This window comes from Seriola aureovittata, chromosome 13, assembly GCF_021018895.1.
Source record: "Seriola aureovittata isolate HTS-2021-v1 ecotype China chromosome 13, ASM2101889v1, whole genome shotgun sequence".
Lineage (NCBI taxonomy): Eukaryota > Metazoa > Chordata > Actinopteri > Carangiformes > Carangidae > Seriola > Seriola aureovittata.
In genome coordinates, this window is record NC_079376.1 from 17,251,321 (window position 1) to 17,272,316 (window position 20,996).

Sequence of the window (20,996 nt, forward strand, 5' to 3'; positions counted from 1 at the left end):
CCATCCACTGCCAACCACTTCTTTTCAGACTGAAAAGGAATAATGTTCCCCTTCAACAAAGAAGCACAGCAGTCCTGTAATAAGCTGGATACCAAGGAAATATCTCCAACTATAAACTATATGATATTCTCAGAACTATTCAATGTGATAGCAGATAAAAAATTGCCATTCAGTACAATTAGGTCAGTATGAAATCACTGTAAGTCTCCATAGGAATGCAATATGAATATTAAAGCCAGTCTTCATTAGGGTCTTAAAAGGCTACATTCTTTAATATCCTCCCTTCGATTTATTTGTCAGAGACAAACTTGTCTGAAGTGATAATGACAATGAAATGAAAAAAAAAAGAAAAAAAAAAAAGATCAACCTCAGGCTGCAGTGTTGGACCACACAAAACCAAAGTCTACAAGATATGCTCTCCCATCAGTGGTATTCAAACATGAATGTAAAATAGTGCTTAGTAAAGAAGCCGGGGTGTCTGTTGGGACTTGAATGAGCAGAGGGTCCGCTTTGATGAGATCAGATGCATTTGATCAACAGAGGGAGCTGCGGATGAAAGAGGGGGTGGAGGGGGGGAGGGGGGTGTGTTGGAGGGGAAGAGAAGGATTTGGGGATGAGAGTTGTGCTGAGGATAGCCATGATAATGATGATGACGACTGGTGGTGGGAACACATGTGAGGAAGATGATGCCAGTGGCAGAGGAAATGATGGCTACAGTAATGTTGATGACTACAGAAGTAGCGATAACCACATTTTTTAACACCTAACTGTTGCTTTAGGTCACACATGTTCAAAATAAGGAGGTACAATTCACTCTGCCTAATACTTCTGGCATACTTTGTGTATAGTGGAGGATAATTCACTATGAAGCCATGTCCGTGACAATGGGAAGACCCCTGCTGGAGATACAGTGTTAGTACAAGTTGGAGCTTTAAAAAAAGAAAATGTATTTAAAAAATAAGCAGAAACATACTTGGTATTCAAGTAGGACAGAACTGAATAAGGAGAAAATGTCAAAGTATAAATTTGTGATTTTTCCCCCCCAAATCACAAATTCATATTTTCACATAACAGCAAGAGGCTTAATACAGTTTTTCCAAATGAAAGCTCACTCGTTGCTTTGGAGACAAATAAAAGCAAGTGACATCCCCAGAAACCTTTCCCTACCGTTAGTCTTTATGAGCCCATATGGCAGAGAATAAAAGCTATAACATTGTTATGTTCCAACTACAAAGTCTCCATGGTGTTCACCATTCAGTATGCTCAGGCCCATCCTATAGCAACACCACACCAGATGGCCGTTTATCTATAGGACAACCTGAGAAGACATCACATTTACATCCCCTGTGAGTGTGTGAGAGAGAAAATGTATAGGTGACATAAAGTGACTGCTGTTGGTGTGTGTATCTGAGTAGAGGCAAAACTATATCTCCTTAAATGATTAAGGATTTCTATGTGTTAAGTGTCATCATCACTGGTTATGGGCACCTTTTCTGATTAGAACAAGCCTCATCCACACCCTTCCTGCTCTCTGTACTTTGTGCACATGACGATTCTGGCTCCCATCAGCATCCCAGATCAAAGCCTCAGCTCTGATCTCATCTAGAGCATCACTAAGGCTGACAGTGAGGGGACCTCGGGCATTAGCATATTCTATGATGGCGCCCGGCTTTTCAAGCCGTTGCCTCGGCTGCAGCTCTGGGTGTGCCGCGCTGTGGCTTTGCAACTCTAATTTCCCTCTCTCGCTCATTAAAAAAAGCCCACTGTTCTCCTTTTAATTCGCAGACACACTGATCTGTTTGAATGGCGAGGATGGGTGTGTGTGCGGGGAGGAGGGAGGTGGAGGAGGGCAATGGCTCAGCGCATTTGCATTTATGTTTAATTTATAACCTTCAGGGGCCCCCTGATGCAGCAAGATTGAAACAATAACTCCAGACAAACACGGGGAAGAGAGGAGGAGGAGCTGGAGGAGGGTGGATGGAATTAAAAATATACAGATCTGGGATGGTATGTGCTTTGAATATGTGTGTGTGTGTGTGTGTGTGTGTGTGTGTGTGTGTGTGTGTGTGTGTGTGTGTGTGTGTGTGTGTGTGTGTGTGTGTGTGTTGGCAACGATGTTGTTACAGCCTGTGCACCCTGTGCATGCATTTTTGTGAGTATTCATTCATGCATCTGCATCAAGGTGTATCTGAAACGCACACACACACACACACACACACACATACAAGCACTGACAGAGAGACAGAGGTCTCCAATCCGCAGGGGGGTAACATGCCACGGTGAGTGTCTGTCAGGAGGAGAGCTGGAGTCTGTTCTGGGGGAGTCTGCAGGGATCTCCCCCTTGCAGCACAGCAAAGAACAGCACAGCAGACAGCAGCAGCAGCAGCAGCAGCACAAGCCTGGCCAAGCACAGAAAGTGGGTCAGCCCAAAACACACACATGCACACCCAGATACACATACACACACACGCACACACAGCTCAGATGGATGCAGCCCCGGTGTCACACTGTGGGTGTGTTTGAAGGAAAAAGAGCATGCAGAGAGAAAATGCATAGATGATGGTTTGTGTACATGAGAGGCAGCATAGTAGTATAGTTTGCATTTGTGATGTTGAAGGGGTTTGGGGGGGGGGTGTGTCTTGTTCAAGATGAGGGGTGGATGGATAAAGAGAAAATGGAGGGGGGGTGTAGCTGAGACAAAAAGCCAGCCAGCTATTGTGAGAACACCCTATGGAAGTGCATCAAATTGATCCATAGTCTTTTCATTTCAGGCTTGGGTAAATAACAGCATTTGCATTGATCAGTCTGCAAAACCAGGCAAAGATGGGCTTGGGAGCATACAGTATATGTGTGTCTGTGTCTGTGTGTGTGTCTGTGTGTGTGTGTGTGTGTGTGTGTGTGTGTGTGTGTGTGTGTGTGTGTGTGTATGTATGTTCGTGTGGCTGGTAATAAAACACATCTCTTATTCCTTTCTGCTCCTTGTGGACTTGAGGGCCTCACCAGAGCCCTACAAACGGCTATGATGGATAAAATGTTTTCAACAACACTTGAGAAGAGTGGATGCTATTGTGTCCGCCTGTATACTGAAACACAGAATCACAGAATTCCCAGGACGCCACATGCTCTATTTATGTGTTATGAAAAACATGACTCAAAAGAAAACGGAAAACAGCTATGCTCTACTTTCACTGTCAGCTATCATGTGAAGTGTGAAGGGGAGGAAGACGATGAGAGCAAGATGCAGACAGAGAGAGGAGAGTGATTTTCTTCATCCACACGGATCCGATCCCGATGGTGACAGGGGAGTGGGCTCTCAGAAACCCCCCGCACCTCCACCCTCTCCTACCCCATACCCACCCTGTCCCCCCCAGTCACTGCTCCTCTCCTTCCCTCCCTCCCTTCTACTGACTGGAGGAGTGTGTGAAGTGTCCCCCGAGAGGCACAGACTCAAAGACGGTATTTACAAGATCCACACTGAGCCCACTTTTAACTGCCTGTGAAGAACTTCTCCCGCCGCCTTTGATGTGCCAACCTAATGGGGAAGAGCTCGCCGGCAGTCATTGCATATGTTAGCGAGGCAACGTGAGCTAATCCGCTAGCATTGCAAGGTAGACTTCATGCTGCTTGCAGTAAGTGAACACTTCAAATGCTGTATAGCTTTGGTGCATTGCTGCCCTTGGTAAAATCCCTACTGGCAAACAGACGCTGATACGATGCGTCAACTTTTACAGCAAATTAGAGGCACCAGCAGCAAAAGGCGAGCACTTTGCTTATTTCATGGTGGACTTAGCATATTCATGACTTTACATAAAAGCTTGCTGATGTGATCATCAAGACTATAATAAAAACTCAATAAGACATGCAAATTATAAACCCAATCATATGATCATTTATCCCGTTTATAGTAAGTATACTAGCAGATCCTACACCCATTTTTATTTCTACTTGGGTTGAAAAAACTATGGTGCAAAAAAATTAGACAGCTTTTCCATTCCCCTGCCACTTGACATTTCTACCCAGATGGGATGAGTAACATCAACAAAAGAGTCAGCTAAGCGAGCTCTCCCACATCGAAAAATCCACTACAGCCTGCAAGTCTGTCTAAGGCAGGTTAGCTTTGCTCTCCTTCCTGGCACACGTTGAGCAAGAGGACTGATGCATCAGACTGACTGGTGCCCCATGCCTTCTGTTAATTGTGAGGTCAAAGGTCACATGACACATTTAGGGACTCATTTTCTTAGTTGACCCACACCCTCAAACACACACACATACACACACACAAGCAAATACACAGAGGTAAAAGACTGACGCTTGTCCAACTTAGTTGTATCTTTAACAACGGCACTCAGAAGGAAGGCTTTCATAACAAACAGAGGCATTTGGAACGATTTTGAATTAGGCTAATTAGGTTTGTGTTTTGTTTGTTGTTCAGGAGGCATGATCAAAGTGATATTTCACCAATTTGTGTCAGTTCCGGAGGAGAGGAGGAAGAGTTTGGAGAATGCTGCCTATTAATTTCCTCAGGTTCGGCACGCTGTGCGTTAGGGACGGTAATCAAAACAAGAGAATTATGAATAATGAAAAGTGTTGATCAGAAATGAAACAAAACAGAAGATTTGTGCTTTATTAGCAGCTTATTAGTAACAGAATTGGACTCTACGTGTTTTTTTCCCCCGTTTTCCAGCTCTTTAAAGGGGGGGGGGCTTCAATTTCAATGCATGCTCAATCCTCCATGCTCAGCCTGAGTGGAAGAACAAAAATCAAAGGGATGTGGATGGCTTGACCCAGGAGCTCAGAGTCTGAGAGCAACCGGCTGTTTTGATATTATCTAATATTTATGAATAACTTCCTTGATATTTCCTTCGCTCCATGAAGCCGTCCGCTTTTACAGTGTTACACAATGATGTCTTAGAGGGGTGATGACGGAGATCAAACGGGGCCTGGGCTCAGTATACAGAAAGTGCTCTCTCTCTCCGTAGCCTGGAAGGAATCACAGCAGCGAGCTATCTAACTCTGTGTGATTGAAATACAAGCTCCACTAGGCTGCAGCGTGAAGTGTGATGATATTTGTATTTGTGTCTTTGTCAAAGGAATATGGGCACAGAGAGGGAAAACACTGTCACCATTTGAGCATGAAGACGTGTGTGTCTGTGTTTCTGCTTGTGATTGCCTCCTATGCATCTCCGCCGTGTATATGTGTGTTTTCTGCGTGCGATGGAGATGATTCCGCTGTCTGCCTATCCACGGCTTTCAGAGCCAGCCACCACACAACTATTCAAGGCTGTTTGGATCAGTTATGGCCTCAGATGCTTTTCACTATCTCTTCACAAAAGTCAAGTGTTCTCAACATGTTATTTGCCCAAAGTGGCCTTGTTCCATGGCTCTATTGTTAGACTAATGGAGGCTAGACGACACTAAGACTCTAATTATGGACATCAACGATCAGCCCTGATAATATTGCGAGCAAAGTGGGTAATTTGTGGCTGTTGTGCTGAAGGGTTGATGGGAGGTGAATAAAGAGGAAGGGGGGTGGGGGGTTGGGAGGGGGAAAGGGGAGTTGGCGAGGAGACGAGAGGTAAGGTAGTTGTTTTCTTGTGTCATCGCCCCATCGTCCGTCACCTTCATCATTCCTCCAGAGAAGAAAGCCAAGACGTGGGCACAGCAGGAGAATATTAATGGACTGTGTGACATTATGGTTCCCGCCCATTCAAAAGGAATGTTCTATTACATTATGGCCCATCAACAGGTGATTTCTCACTGCTCACTAGGCTTCATCGAAGTATACCCGTATTTCATAAAGTGCCTACACGGTACAGCTCAAGTGCCCATTCGTCTTATTTAATACAGATATTGCACATACAGTGGAGTCATGCTTAGAGATCAGTGGCTTGTTTGTGACTAAGCTTGCTGCATAGCTTTCCTCACATCTACTTCAAAGATTATCCAATAAAAATCGATTGAGTGTCAAGATTTGATTGAATGGATTTTTGCATACAAATCCAAAAGAGTGGAGCAAGAAGAAGTCATCTCTTCATCATAGCGCTTTCCCGTAACATAATTCCCTCAACAACAGCTACTGTGAAAGGTTGGACAAAGCTTGGCCTTTAGCTTAAGTGCGGACTGTGGTAAACAGCCTATCACAATCAATACAGTGCAGTGCCAGAATTGGCAAGACAGACACCAAAGCAACTCAGCAAGCCTGTGCCTATTCTGTCAACACCCAAAATCAAAGCCGCTCTCCCTTGAGTGATCTGTCCAAACAATTAAAATGGAACCTCTTTGTACCATCACACTTAACATGTCAGACAGAAAAATGAAAGGAGCCTCGTGTATTGGAGCTGCATGCCGTGACGCCTCCTGTGACAAGCCCCATGGAGAGAGCGGCACACCACAGGAATGACGGCACTGTTCAAATTTTAAATATGTTTTGACACAAAATCAAAAGTTGCTCACCATTATGGGGGAGAGATTCCCCGTTTTCTGTGTGATCACTTATTAGACCCCTAGGTGAACGAGGCAGAAATACTGACACCTGAATATTCTCTGCGCTTTCTTTGACATTTTTTTTTTTTTTTTAGCAGATCTGGGAATCATTTCACATTGTGAGATATCATTTCATAGTAAGATTGAAGCTCTGATCTCTCCACATCTGAGGCTCACGAAAAGCCACCAGTGATCAATGAGGATTCCTGAGTGAGTTGCTGGGTTTTATCTGCCTCACATTCTCCCTTCTGGTGTCCAAAGCTAGGTTTGCTGCTGTTCCATTTCTGATTGTAGTGGTATAGAAGATTTGACAGCTTTTCTGTTGCAGCTCCGACAGCGAATGTTGGGCTATTTCTAACAATCCTGAAAATATACTGAACTAGAATTACCAGGATTTTTCTGTCTGTTTGAAAGCTGATTGGTTTGATTAATTTGATCCCCGAAGCACTGACTAATCAGCCAAACAATCCCATCAATCAAAATAGCTGCCATCTGACATCTTTTTGTCATTCAACAATGGCGTTATGTGGATAATAATACATTTTCCTTTCACATTAATAAGCTTGAGTGGCTTTAAACATAATGGAAAGCAAGAATATTTCATGGGCTTTCACTGTACTCTATACATAATTCTGAAGATGAAATTCCTAATCTTCTACCAAACAGGGGAGAGGTTTTTAAAGCAAGACCCCAATTATACCCAGCCACAAATTAGCATGTTTAATGCAGCAAAATGTTTTAATAAAGAATAAAAGCAAGGCAGTAGAAAACAAAAGCCAACTGGGTAATAAGATTATCTCTGCCAGGCGCCCAGTGCACATCATTGTAGTTCACACAAATGGAAGAGATTATAAGTCACATTCAAAACAGCCTAATCCGTGAAAGACTCCCGATATGATTACTTTCTATTACATTTGGTGACTGAGAGCGATGGATTTATCTGGAATCCTGAGGAGTCTTTAAAGTACAGTTGGACATAAAGGCAAAGAGCCAGTTGAAGATTAGTTGAATCCATCTGTGATAAGCTTCAGCAGTTTGGCCACAAACAGAGATAAACACAAATCTGAAGACCAGATGATGTAATACACATTCGACAGCTATAGATTATCCCTGCAGATCAGAAATTTACATAATGTATCAAAGGCGTTATCGCTTTCCAAAATACGCAAATAGATTATTTACTCACGTCTGTCAAGAAACTGTAAGATTTTCAAGTTTTTAGTCACTACAGATCTGACTCAATGCCACCCCTCCTGCTGTATAGTGTTTACAGAGTTCTTAGTCATTGTTGTAGGTGCCGCGTCCCATCTCTCTTGGGCCGATTACAGCCTCCGTCATCCCTGACCTCCTCTTAGTTCCTGACAAGGTCAAACATCTCCCATTAGGGAAAACTAGGCCTCGCCTTTTGCCAGAGAAGTATCCAAGTCGTACATCGTGAAGGTCAGGGGCTGCATAATGAACTGGAAAATGTCACTTATATTACTCCCCATTTAAATAGCGGATTTTCCGGCACCAGGAACAAGGGTGATATTTACTCTTTTCCTGCGCAGGCCCGGAGCGAAGAGTCCTCTTAATCCAGCTTGGGGTGTGAAATTGAGTCGTATGTGTGAGGGAATGTGATTTCCTGGTTCCAGAGATGAGTGAGTATGCTATGCTATACTACACTACAACCAAGTGTTCTTCACCAGGGGAAAGACATGTGGAGAAAAACTGTAATACCTTTGTCCCTGTGCATTAGTGGCACCCACAGTTTTCAACAGACAGTCCTAAGCATCACACCTTGGATGCTAAAATACAGAAACGATAACAGTGAACATAAGAGGGAAAACAACAGCTAAATAAGATAATAAATGCATGATTGATATTATTCTAATGCCAAAATATATGCCCACTGAAGTGACGGAGCAATTACTAATTATTAGTCTGATTATTCACATTTCCCAGCACATTCACACACCGACAGGAATGTCAATGGCTGCATAAATTAGCGTGAGAATAAAACAGGAGAGGCGACAGTGCTGAGATGACAAAAGGGCATCCAAAGGAGAATGTTAATAATGATTCCTCTAAAACAATTTCCATTAATTTTCAGCCATCTCGCCAGGGAGTAATATCTACATGCCCGAGGCAGGTTTAAATTGCATAGTCTGTCTGAAAAGGAGACGAAGACTCCCCAGTGTCCAGCTGCTCTCATCAGAAAAGGAAGACTTGAGGAACACCCAGGAGACAGCACCACAATAGTGGCAGCTAAGCTATTAGCACAGCGTCAAAACCAGGAGAGAGGCTTACTGGATACTCATTGTTTTGAATGATGCTGTGTAACAACACACATGAGAGACATGTTCACGCCAAAGCTGGATTTCCTGGATTTTTCTTCACTTGATGTTGAGACACGCAACCTCAGGTGGACAGTGCTGCCAGATTGTAGCTCTATCTGTGCTGCCCTCTGCACAGCTAACAGGCAAAGTCAAAGGTAGGACGTGAATAATACGATCATTTCATATTCTGACTCCCTGCCAGGGAATGTGTCACTTGGACACCGGGTCACATACCCAGTCAGCATGTGAAGGCAAAGTTGGGGCCGCCAACTTCGCCGAGAGGAGAGGGAAGGCAGCCAGCTAATGTCACACATACCACCATCAGGGATCCTCTCCATCGCCCCTAAAGTTATTCTGTGGCCGAGCTGGCATCTCGTCTCTCTTCACGGCCAATGTGAGCCCGCTTTGCTCAGTGACACCGGGCACGTCTCCTGGGTATGGGCACACCTGGCAGACTGTCAGCGGGCACAGGTTTTAAGAGAGGGCAAAGAGGGTAAGGCAGGGAGGGGCTGGAGCTCTGGGATATCTTTAGGCCAGAGGTGACAGTGTGTAATAAACACACTACGGCGCTTTGCAGAGCAAGTCAGCTGACTCCACTCGCCTTCTGACTAAGTTTTAAGACTAATATAGATTTTGACAGAAGCTGCAAGTACTTTATATTTTCATGTCATAAATCCAGTATTTTCTCTATCAGACTCTGAAACATTTAATAAGTATTATTGGCTGATAGTATCTTGATGCAGATATATCAGCATTGCCACATATATTGTCTGGTAAATAATAAGAAAATTCAGAACAGAAATACAATAGATCAGATTTTTCAATACATAACTTGGAACATAATTCGTTAAAACCCTAATTTGAGGGATCCTTATCCCTTAAAATATTATGTTTATATTAATTTATGTTACAAAATGAATATCAGCCAAAATATCTTAAATATTGACATCAGTTGCAGCCTCAAAAAACCTATATGGGTTTGGTTGTAATCATGAGCTACTCCCACCTAAAATTTAAAAACAATTCAGTAATATTAAGAGAAATGCGTTCTTGCTCTGTCAAATAAGCTGAGTCCATCCTATCTGTTATAAAGATACCCGTTATAAAGACAAAATTCAAAGTTTTCTGTCCACATCAATGTGAATTATATTCACATAATTAAACACCTTGATTTATAGGTGAAAAATCTACATTCTGAGTGTTCCTCTGTTGGTCATGGCTAAAAATATAGGTCTGCTGTAAACACTAATAAAAAAAGACATTAACTCGGGTTTTTCTAATTTTACTCCTTGTATGTACTCCTTGTACTGTCAATCAATTTGACAGCAATACAAACCTCTAATCTTGTATTTAGTTTTTAATAGTAGGGAGGTGACTATTTTGTTTACATTTGGATCAATTGTCCAAAAAAAGCAACATACTGATATTACCTGACTCTCCATAATGTACAGTATTTGTCAGCTATAAAAAGTTGCAAGGGAAATACAAAACCACCAACAGCACCACGCACATATAGTATCTCCTGCCGCAGTCAGTCACTCAAGAACATATAATGAAAACAAAGTTTCCTCCCAATGAAACTTTTCTAATATCCTGTCCCTCGCCTGCTTCTCTAAGAGGTTGGATGTCTCATTTGCAAGTGAGGGCCAGGAGAAGAGACGGCTGCCCACCAGCCTGTCCGTCAGAGGAGCTCACTGGGGAGAGCGTGTGCGCGAGCTTGACAGAGTGTGTGTTGATTAATATCAGGAGGGCAGGGCAGAGCTCGGGCTGCGGCTGTCGGTGAGAGCGAGAGAGGACAGTTCTTCTCGCTGCCGCCCAGGGAGAAGTCTGCTGGCGGAGGGGGTAATGAGCCAGAAACAGGCTGAGAGGAGAGAGAAGAAGGCTGAGAGAAGAGGAGTGGAGGAGGCACAAGGACAGGCCACACTCTACCCGCCACCTCACACACACACACACACACCCTTCACTCAATCTCTCTGCCTCCCTTACCCTGCCATCTCTCTCTTACCCACAGTAAGCCAAGCACCATCAAGGTTCCCCTGGATTTTTTTTTTCTTTCACCATTTAACACTCATTCCCTACTTCCTTCTGTCTGCTCCGCTCTACATCACACTCTAACTCGAAAAATACATTTGTATATGCTTGCAAGCACAGAGTCACAGGTTACCTACACACATGTCCTTGTATTACTATTCATATGGGGGACTTTCCATTGTGTAAGGTTACATGTACACTACTCTCACTTCACTACACCAAATTACTGTGAATAAGATAGCAATTAATGAAGGTTACTTAGTTTAAAACAATTACATTTCACAAATAACACAATATTGTTTTTAAAAGGATGTACTGCCATTTTGGAAGATGAGTCAGAAAAGCAGATAACACCTTTGTATACTTAATATAGTAGATTTGGGATGTGTTTAGCCTAGCTTAGCACAAAGACTGGAAATTAGCCTTCATTGAAGTACAGCATTATCAGAACTGTTTTACTTGCATGTTGTATCTTGTTAGCTCGCAAGCTAATACATCAATTGTCATAAACAATTAAACAGGACCACAAATAAGACAGGAAAAATGTCACAATCAGAGCGCTGCTCGCGCTGCATACTTCTGTCCGAACCACAGAGAGCAGTAACTGAGCCCGACCCGAACCCCACATTCTGTTTGACTCTGAAGACGCAGTCTGCATCGAAACGTTAGTCATTGCACCTGATCATTACATTGTTGAAGTGAATCTTGTGCTCTGGTATCTTACTTGTTTGATCAGTCGTTCAGAAGTGAGTCATTGAACTCTTTGAGACGTTCTGTTTTTTATGTCCAAACCTGACAAGAGCCGAATATGGTTCATGTAAGCTGAAGCACTGAATTTCTGTTAACCTATACCATGGTCAAAGCTTGCCTGTTTACCCTGATTACACATGTAGGCTCCTTGTAAATGACAACGGCATTGCTTTATATAGGCTATGAAGATTGTTTTAACACACATACATTATGCACGTCACCGGCAGTTCTTCACACATACAATATGCTACATTGGCACTCATGCTTTGAACACTAACAGCACCTGTGGTTAGCCGTGACTTCACCCGACCCAAACTCGAACATTTCTAAATTTCTGTCTGAGCCCAGTCTGACCCATGAGGTCCCAACTTGGGTCAGGTATTCAGCCTCTATTATAGGCTGTAGTATTTGCTGTATTATTGTAGGGGTTACTACATCTAATTACTAAGAGTTAAAAAAAAATCAAACTGAAAGCTCCTCTGATCAATATTGTTATATTATCTAGGTGAAATGGGTGTCTTGTAGTAACAAACCCACATAGTATTATCACCAGACTGCAGGGTTTCAGCATCTTTCAGGCCATTGTCCTGCAACTTTATGTTTTGGTTCAGTCTGACTTCTCTCATCAGTTTCATTTCAAATGGTGGAGACTAAGACAGGGCTAAAAGAAGAGAGAATATTGGACTTACATTTTCCAGCTCTAATGCTAATGTTGCTGGAAGTGTAGCTAAGTAGGCAACTGTTTGTCCACACATTCTCCACAGCTTTATAATGTGATAATATTTCATTATTTTGATCACAGTTTGTTCCACAGGCCCCAAGTGGCCAAAAAATCAATTAATGCAATTTAATTTTTAGCTAAATGTAACCCAAATCCAGATCCTAACCCAAGTGTGGTCTCTTCAAATTACAATGGTTCACTCCTTAGATCAAAAACTAAAACAAGTGCAAGCACTCTGTTATTCAAAAATGTCTTCTTAAATGCATAATTCCATATTGTGGCTACCACTCTCTCTACCACTCAGTCCTGAAACAGGTGCAGTAGTTCACCATCATGTGAAAAAAAATGTTTCGAGGCCCTGTAAATCTCTCTGACTACACCAGCACTCAGACAACACTCATAACAGCAATGGCCCCAGAGCAGTAAGCCATAAAAAAGACACAGCCACAGGAAAAATGGGGCAGCATGTGCCTTTTCACAGTGGCCAGAGGGCGACGAGGTAAACAAGAGGCCATGGGTGGGGACTAAGAATGGACACCTCAGTGTTACGATGGGGTTGTGGTGTCGGGGGCTAGTCGTGCTGTCTGAGAATATTACCCTCTGGATAAATTTGTATTTTTGTAGAGCGTTGGCCACTGAGCTGTGTGCTTTCTGGATGGAGGATTGGGCCATGTGGGGACTATCTGCTGAGAGAGGATGCATGCACTGAGACTCATGAGAGAGAGCTGGGCACTAAGGGGGGGGTGGTGGGGGGGCAGGAAATAACATGAGCAATTTCATAAATGGAAGGGAGAGGCTGTGACTTCCTAAATCGTCTGTGAAAGACAGAGGAAGGGAGCGGCGAGGCGGGGGAGATGGTGAGTGAAGGGGACGACAGGGAGAGAGATGGAGGGAGGCAAGAGGGAGCGTGACGCAAAGTGTGAAAGAGAAAGAAGAGAGAGGAGTGAAGAGCCGGGGCTTGGTGGTAAATGGATGTAACTGGGTGAGAGAGGAAGGGGCAAAGTGAGAAAGAGAGAGGCTGCAGAGATGAAAAGATGAAGAGGGCAGATTTCCCACCAGCTGCAGGAGCACCTCTATTACCCTTTCCCTCTCTCTCTCTGCCTTTCGTCCCCTCCTCTATCTCTGTGTCCTATCAGCCTCAGTGTGGCATCCTCTCACATCAGATTAGCTCCAGCCCTGAGAGATGGTTCAAACTCCTCTGTCAAAGTTATTTAAAACACATCTGATGCTGAGGCCACGCTCCGTTCTGCTCCCTCCCACCATCTTTCTTTCTCTCTGTTCGTCCTTGTCATGGCCCAAACTTAGGCTGAAGCTGGAGATCCAGCCTCAGCAGCTCAGCTGGGATGCACATCTCCCCATGGCGTCGAAAGTCACTATCAATCAAACATGAGGGTGCGGGGGAGGACCTAGGTGTGGCAGGAGGCAGGAAGGAAGGGAGACTGCAGGAGACTTGCATAAATCACCAGCCAGGGGAAAGATGTCAGAGATAAACATGACCTGGATATTAACATTCATATTTCTTCTTTGAGCGCAGATCCAAGAAAATGGCCCTACAGAGGAACCGCCATTTAAAACTTGATTGTTTTCTTGTCAGCAAGACAAGTTACTTTGACCAAGAGCATAACAGCGTGCTTGGTATCCTCTTTTTACGATTTTTTTTTTTTTTATTCCTACAAATCAATAAAAACATGTTAGGTGAGAGTGGAGCACTGCAATCCAATACAACAGTTAAGAGAGGCCTGGCTTTATAGAGGCATGACTGTGCATTGACCAGCACACTATGGATGACTCTTGTGAGTGAGAGGAACAGATCACGCCATGAGCCACTGTGTCATGGCTTCATCCCTCCTGATGAGAAAGGCCAGTTCCGTGTGGCACGGCACTGCCCGGCGCAGCCCATTTTCTGACAGAGACGGCTGTTTGAGCTCTCCAGTCATGGTCTCTGTGATGAATGGCCTCCACTGCCGGGGAAAGAAAGGAAAAGGGGGCCTGGGAGCCCTCCGAGGATCAATACGTACGCACAGGAGGACCTGCTTCGCATGTTAAAAACCCTGATCCAGCCCCAGCCCCCCTGCCCGCTCGCTCCGCTGTCTCCTGCATCACTGACGGACAAGCCTCTGGGAGCGAGTGGGCGGGGAAGTGGTTCTGAGGAGGGAGGACTTCAGTGTGTGTATGTGTGGGTGCATGTGTATCTACATGAAGTGTGTCAGCAGGTTTCTAGAGGGGCTGGCATGTCAGCAAACTCAAGGTCGACATGGCACACACAAGCGCAAGACGCACAGTCGCACACAGACACACACGCTCACACAACTCTGTAAATCCACCCACTGTTGATGCTCTGAAAGGGGCCACACTGTGACATGGTAATTCAGAGGTGTCTAAGGCGATGGATATCCTATTAATGAGCCCAAAACAATGACTAGACTAATGAGCTTATAATGGGAATATTGAATGCATGGGAATGGGATTGGGCCTTGCGTGAGCCAAGAAGGGGGACCATTGAATGAGAGCCAATGCACAAGGGCTAGAGGGCTAGAAGCTTGAGACGAATACAAACTGCAAAGGGCGTAGCAGGGGCTGTAGGAGTAGGGCTGTGTGGTGGGGTGCACAGTCAACCCAAATCAATACACCCCTACCCGCCTCGCCTCGTTGGGTTTGTGATATACGAGAACAGGCAGCTTCTCTGAGCATAAATAAAACATGAAAATGCAACAAATTATCAGGCCGAATGGACAGAGATCTATTTACTCAGTAATGCTGTATTTTTTATTTGTCAGATCAGACTGGGGTAGGAGGGACTGATTGTTACCCTGCATCCAATTTGAGTCGACCAAGTGCTGAGATGTGATTCAGCCTCTGTTTGTGAATTAATGAATTAATCAAAGACTGGTTGGTCGGGGAGAGGGACGAGAAGCGAACCAGGCAAATGAGTGTACGGCAAGCTGTGACGGGCTAATAGCTGGAAAAGGAATTACAGTCCAATTGCTCTGTCTTATTCTGGCCCTAATGCTGCCGAGGCCTTTTGCTGCAGCCCCTCCGTGTGATTTGATTCCATTTGGAGAGCCTTATTTTCCTCTTGATCTCACACATTAAGGACCTTGCTATTCACCAGAGCAGAAAAAAGGGGGAGGACAGTCAGAGCAATGAAATGGATTAGCACACAGCTGTTGAGACCGGGCAGGTCAATGTTTTAAATCTCTGGCCCTGTCCGCTTAAATCTGCTGGCCTGTACTTCACAGACACTCATGGATCTAAAAGGGATGAATAGCTCTGAGCAAGATGGTTGAGAATGAAAAAAACCTCTGGTCTTGGAAAGGGTGAGGTGGTGGCCTTGTAAAATAGGCCTTTAGTTGCCAAGTAAGATAATCCTTCGAAGTGGTTTAAAAACAACAGAGGCCACATGGAAAAGATCCTAATGTGGAACAGCTGACTGGTCCCTCCGCCTTGACCATAAAAGATCTCAAAAGATGATCTTGCTAAACTGAAAGTGTTTAGTGCACAATAAAACACATATATTTAAAGAATGCTCAATTTCAAAATCCCTTTGGATCACTAAGAGGTTACAGGACTACCATCTTTCTGTCTTAAATTCCAAGTTATTACATCAGACGTAACGTTGACCTTCATTGGGCAGATGTCTCTGCTGTGTGTGTGTGTGTGTGTGTGTGTATGTGTGTGTGTATGTGTGTGTGTGCGCGTGATGCTGAGGTAAGGGATGGAACTTTACCAGCAGTGCGTGTCTGCCCAGAGCGCAGCCAGCCAATTATCCCTCTTAATTATCTATTGACGAGATGGAATTGATGTTTTTGGAGCGCTGATTGGATAATCAGGAATGTTGGCCACAGTTATTCTCCTTGGCTGATCTCACTCATCTGTCCAATCTGGTCTCCTTGTTTGAGTAATCTGCTCAGCTGCACAACATATTCCTACTCAACAATAATTTATGATCACAGTCAAAGGCATGGGAGATGTTTTGTTTTGCTACTGAGGTTAGCATTATGTATATTCACCAAGCACTTAATTCGGATCACCTGTACAATTGCTTATTTATGGTAGTTAGCCAATCATGTGGCAGCAGTGCAACACGTAATATAAGGACGGATCAGGAACTTCCGGAGATTTCAGAATGGAGAAAGATTGCGATCTTAGTGGCTTTGACCGTGGCATTATTGTTGGTGCCAGAGAGGCTGGTTTGAGTATTTTTGAAACTGCTCATCTCCTTGGATTTTCAGACACAACAGTCTCTACAGTTTACTCAGAATGGTGCGAAAAACATCCAGTGTGCAGTAGTTCTGTGGATGAAAACACCCTGTTGATGAGAGAGGTCAGAGGAGATTTGCCAGACTGGTTGGAGCTCACAGACAGGCCACGGTAACTCAGATAAACACTTTTCTAACTGTGGTGAGCAGGAAAATGTCTCAGAGTGCACAACATGTCCAACCTTTAGGCCGACGGGCTACAAAAGCAGAAGACCATTTTGGGTTCCACTCCTGTTCTCGGCTCAGCTCCTGTTTCGGTTTGGACAGGCAGATGGTAGGGTCAGAATTTGGCATCAACAGCATGAACCTATGGACCCAACCTGCCTTATGTCAACACTGGTGGTGTACTGCTGTGGGAATGTTTTCTTGGCACACTTTGGATCCTTAATACAAATCAATCATTGCTTTAATGCCTCAGCCAATCTGAGTATTGTTGCTGACCATGTGCACTCAGTTTACAGTTTACCACCTTCTAATGGCAACTACCAGCATGACAATGCGCCATGTCACAAAGTCACCTAAAGCAGGATTCATGAACATGACAATGACTTCAGTAAACTTCAGTGGGCTCCCCAGTCACCAGATCTGAATCCAGTAGAACACCTTTGGGATGTGGTAGGACAGGAGATTGGCAGCATGAATGTGCATCTGACAAATCTGCAGAAATGAAGTGATTCAACCGAGGCCGTTTTGAGTGAAGCGAGTCCTTACCCAGTATTAGTATGGTGTACCTAATAAAGTGCTCAGAGAGCGTATGTTCCACTGTGCGTGGGTTTAGTTAAAGACATCACAAGGCTTTTCTCACAATGGACCAATGTTTTCAGGAGCACGAATGGCGACCTTTTCCATTCTGTTCCATTCATTAACCTCCACCTTTATCTGCAGACAGGCCAATGCTTCTTATGGGGCTCCATTTCCAAAACAGTCTGATTCCGAACAAAAGAACTTAGCTGCATTAATTTCTGCCCCCTCTCTCTTTTCACATCAGCAGCCTATTTTCTTTAAACTCTCTTGGAGATCGAGCTGGCACAGTACCAGGCAGGCAACGGGAACAGCAGAGCGCAAGACTAGAGTGACACTGATTGTGCCTCCTCTAATTAAACCCTACCTGACCCCGGTGTTGGGACATCATTAGTTCTCCCTCATAATCATCACACAGCAGCAATTACATTCTGTTTGGCCCCATTTGCATTTCACAAGATTTCCCTGAACAATCAAAGACAGATTGGGAAAAGAGGAAGAAGCCAAATAAAGCATGGAAGTCCTAAAAAAGAAAGCAGCTAGATTCAATTTCACAACAGCATGCTGCAATGGTTTGTTGCAAAGAAAGAATGTCTTTTTGCAAAATATCATGGGACTATCAAGATTAAAGGTTAAACATGTTGAGTCTCAGTGGCCAGGATTGTAGTCTGGGACCACTTTCCCATACAGCATTAATGCTATCCTGATGTTCTCTGTAGGGACAGGAAGGTACGCCCCTTCTTGACAAAAAATAAATAAATAAATAAAAAAAACAAACCACAATAATTTCGAGCAGCACAAAACCGCATCTCCGACCCCTTTAGTCTTGAGAGTCTTGCATTCTGCCAGGAACCAGAAGTGGGTTTATTGCAAAGATGACTGCCTCAATTTGGTAACAGAGAGAGACGGGGACCGGGAGAAACTCAGACACTAAAAATAATCACACTCCAGAATACTCCCCTGCAGCAGCCGCACATCTCCCCACTTGCAAAAAGTACACTATACAGAAACACACAGACCAGTGCAGAATAGAGCCATCTATGTAAGTACGCACTTGAGGGAAAGTGCACAAGGGCAGATGCTCCATCTGTATTCTGGGTGACAGCAGCGTTGTGCTGGTGTAGCGTTTCTTTCCACGAGATGCCGTCTACACAGAAACAGTCATACGTCACGGACATAAAAGAGGGCCCTTTGAAAGCTCATACACACACAGTTGGCATTCGAACAAGCTGAAGGAGACTTTTTCCTACCAGCTCCTCTCATGCATCTGCTGTTACTAAATCTGACAACAGCAGCAGAGTAAGGTCGTTGTGTTAAGAAGAGAATTATGCTGGCAAATACCCCAGGGGCATCCCGCTTTCTAGGCAGTAGCCGATCGGACGTACATTCTCATCTCCATACTGCAGTAAACAGAAATGTTGTCATTACAGTTGAGTCAACTATACAGATGCTAAATAATATATAGAAAATATATACATAATACCTGCAGCAAGCTAAACACCAGGCCCCATGCAATAGAATCTCAGCAGATTTTCTATTTTGACACATAATAGTACATATCTTAAATTCATATTCAGAGAAAACCATGTGCACTGTTCAAGAATAAAGCATGCTGATGAAAACTCCTTCTGTTCACATCTGTGTTATCAACATCTCAGATTATTGTCAGTTCATTGATACTCCCCGACTTTTTATCCCTTCCCGTGTGACGCCCCCAAATGGCTTTTCTCTCCCAAACCAATCTCCACTCAAGTGTTTCTAATCTCTGCAAAGTCTGTTGAGAGACACTGTTGTGAGATGCACTCCTAACTGTGACTTGAAACAAGATTATCTGGCTGAGATACTGTGAGGTGCACTCATTTGTTTGGAGATGGAGTTTGAGCTTTTGGATTTATGACAAGGTTATACTGTCATATCAACATGGACACCATACAACTCTGTTACAAAGAAACCCAATAGGAGAAAATACACACAGAATTAATGCGCTCTTGAAAACATGTCTATGCACTGGTGTCTACAAATGAATCTCTGCCATGTGAATGAAGGAAACTAAATTTGAATCCATGTTAGAGACTACTACTACTTAAGTTATTTTCATTAAAGATGTCAATCTGTCAATGATTGTCCTTATTTACTGATTAATATCTTAATCTTTTAATTGTCAGAAAAGTGTGTTTTTGCAGCTGTGGTTATTTTTTATCAATTTTGCATCAATTCAATTTACTTTATTTCACTGGGATAATACACTTATTATCAATGCTGTTTTCCAGGGAATCCTGAATGCATATATTAAAAAACAAACAATTAAAACATAGCGATTTTTATATTTATTTGTAATTTTTTTTAGTAGTTTTCTGCTAATAATTTTGCATAATAATTTTTTTACCTCAGTTATAGTCTTTGTCAGCATGTGACATGAACAGCATAGCTCGTGCTGTATCATAGCCCATACCTGACAGTCATCAAGGAAATTGAAGGCTGTTCAGGTGAGTCCAGTCACACAGAAAATCATTTTATGCCTATCCATCACCACTATATGGGACTCACCAGTACGCAATCCCTTCTAAACAGGACAAATATGACAATTTATCCTGATAATCCCAAAGAAGAAGTTGAGTTACCTGGCTCACAGAGGTAATATATTAAATGCAAACTTAATATACTAATCAATCAACAAAAAAGGAACACAGTAGGACAGCGTACCATCTATTGGCTAGGAGTTCATATAGAAGCTGCCATGACTGTTAAGGGCAAGTGCACCACAGATGTGCCAGACCTTATGAATGCTATTAGGGTACAGAAGATTGAGCAGTGATAAATCTTGATTGCCTTCAGAATACATTAAGTCAGAGAAATGAACTAAACAATAAATTAAACAACTAAGCCCTCATCAAAAAAGATCCATAGTCGAAAAAACGCACTTTCTTATGTTCAAATTCAGTTTGATGAGTATTACCATAAATTGTGTCTCTATATTTTCACTTCCCTGGCCCACAATAAGCTATAGAATAAAATGAGCCTCTTTTTGAAATTGCAATTACTTTTTGAGGAAATTAATCATATAAAGGAACAACGTGATAAGAACTGCTAACAGGTTATTACAGCATGCCGTGTTCATCACGACTAAAAACTTACCTCATACCATCAGGAGAGAACAAAGTGCATTCTGGAGCCAGATTTCACATTAAGGCAATTTAAAATATTCCAGACTGCCTAATTTAGGGGTCGGACTTCTGTGTAACTTAATTCGACAAGATTAATTATACAATTAAATCCAAACTTCTCTCAATTATGTGGAGAAATGCTGCCTGCCTGCTCGGGCTGACCCCTCACCTTTGCTGAGGCGAGGTACCTGATAAGCATAATTTCAACAGGAGCAGAAGAAATTGCTGCCTATTTTGTTGCCGTGCTCAACTCAGCACATTATAGTTCTTAATTGCTGGCAGACTTCGTAACTGTGCCCTTGACATGGAAAGGCAAAATGTTATGCCATTCACTCGCACATTACTGAACATGCAGGAGCTCAGTCCTGATTGACAGGACAATCCATTGAAACAAAAGACTTAATCGTGTGTCAACTAATTGTTTAATTACAATTGGCAGGCTTGCCACTTCAGTTTCACTGATCTATCATATGCGGTGAACAAGAACATAATGACATAATATGGCGTTAGCAAAGTATGTTATCTCCAA

At 43.3% G+C, this 20,996-nt stretch overlaps 1 long non-coding RNA gene across 1 annotated transcript in view; it reads right to left on the bottom strand.

Annotated features, from left to right (window-relative positions):
* Positions 1–373: 373 nt before the first annotated feature.
* LOC130179806 (uncharacterized) overlaps positions 374–20,996 on the bottom strand; it is a 28,717-nt gene continuing 8,094 nt past the window's right edge. Inside the window, exon 5 of the long non-coding RNA XR_008829327.1 lies at positions 374–546. This is a non-coding gene — a long non-coding RNA (uncharacterized LOC130179806). The remainder of the gene's footprint in view (positions 547–20,996) is intronic.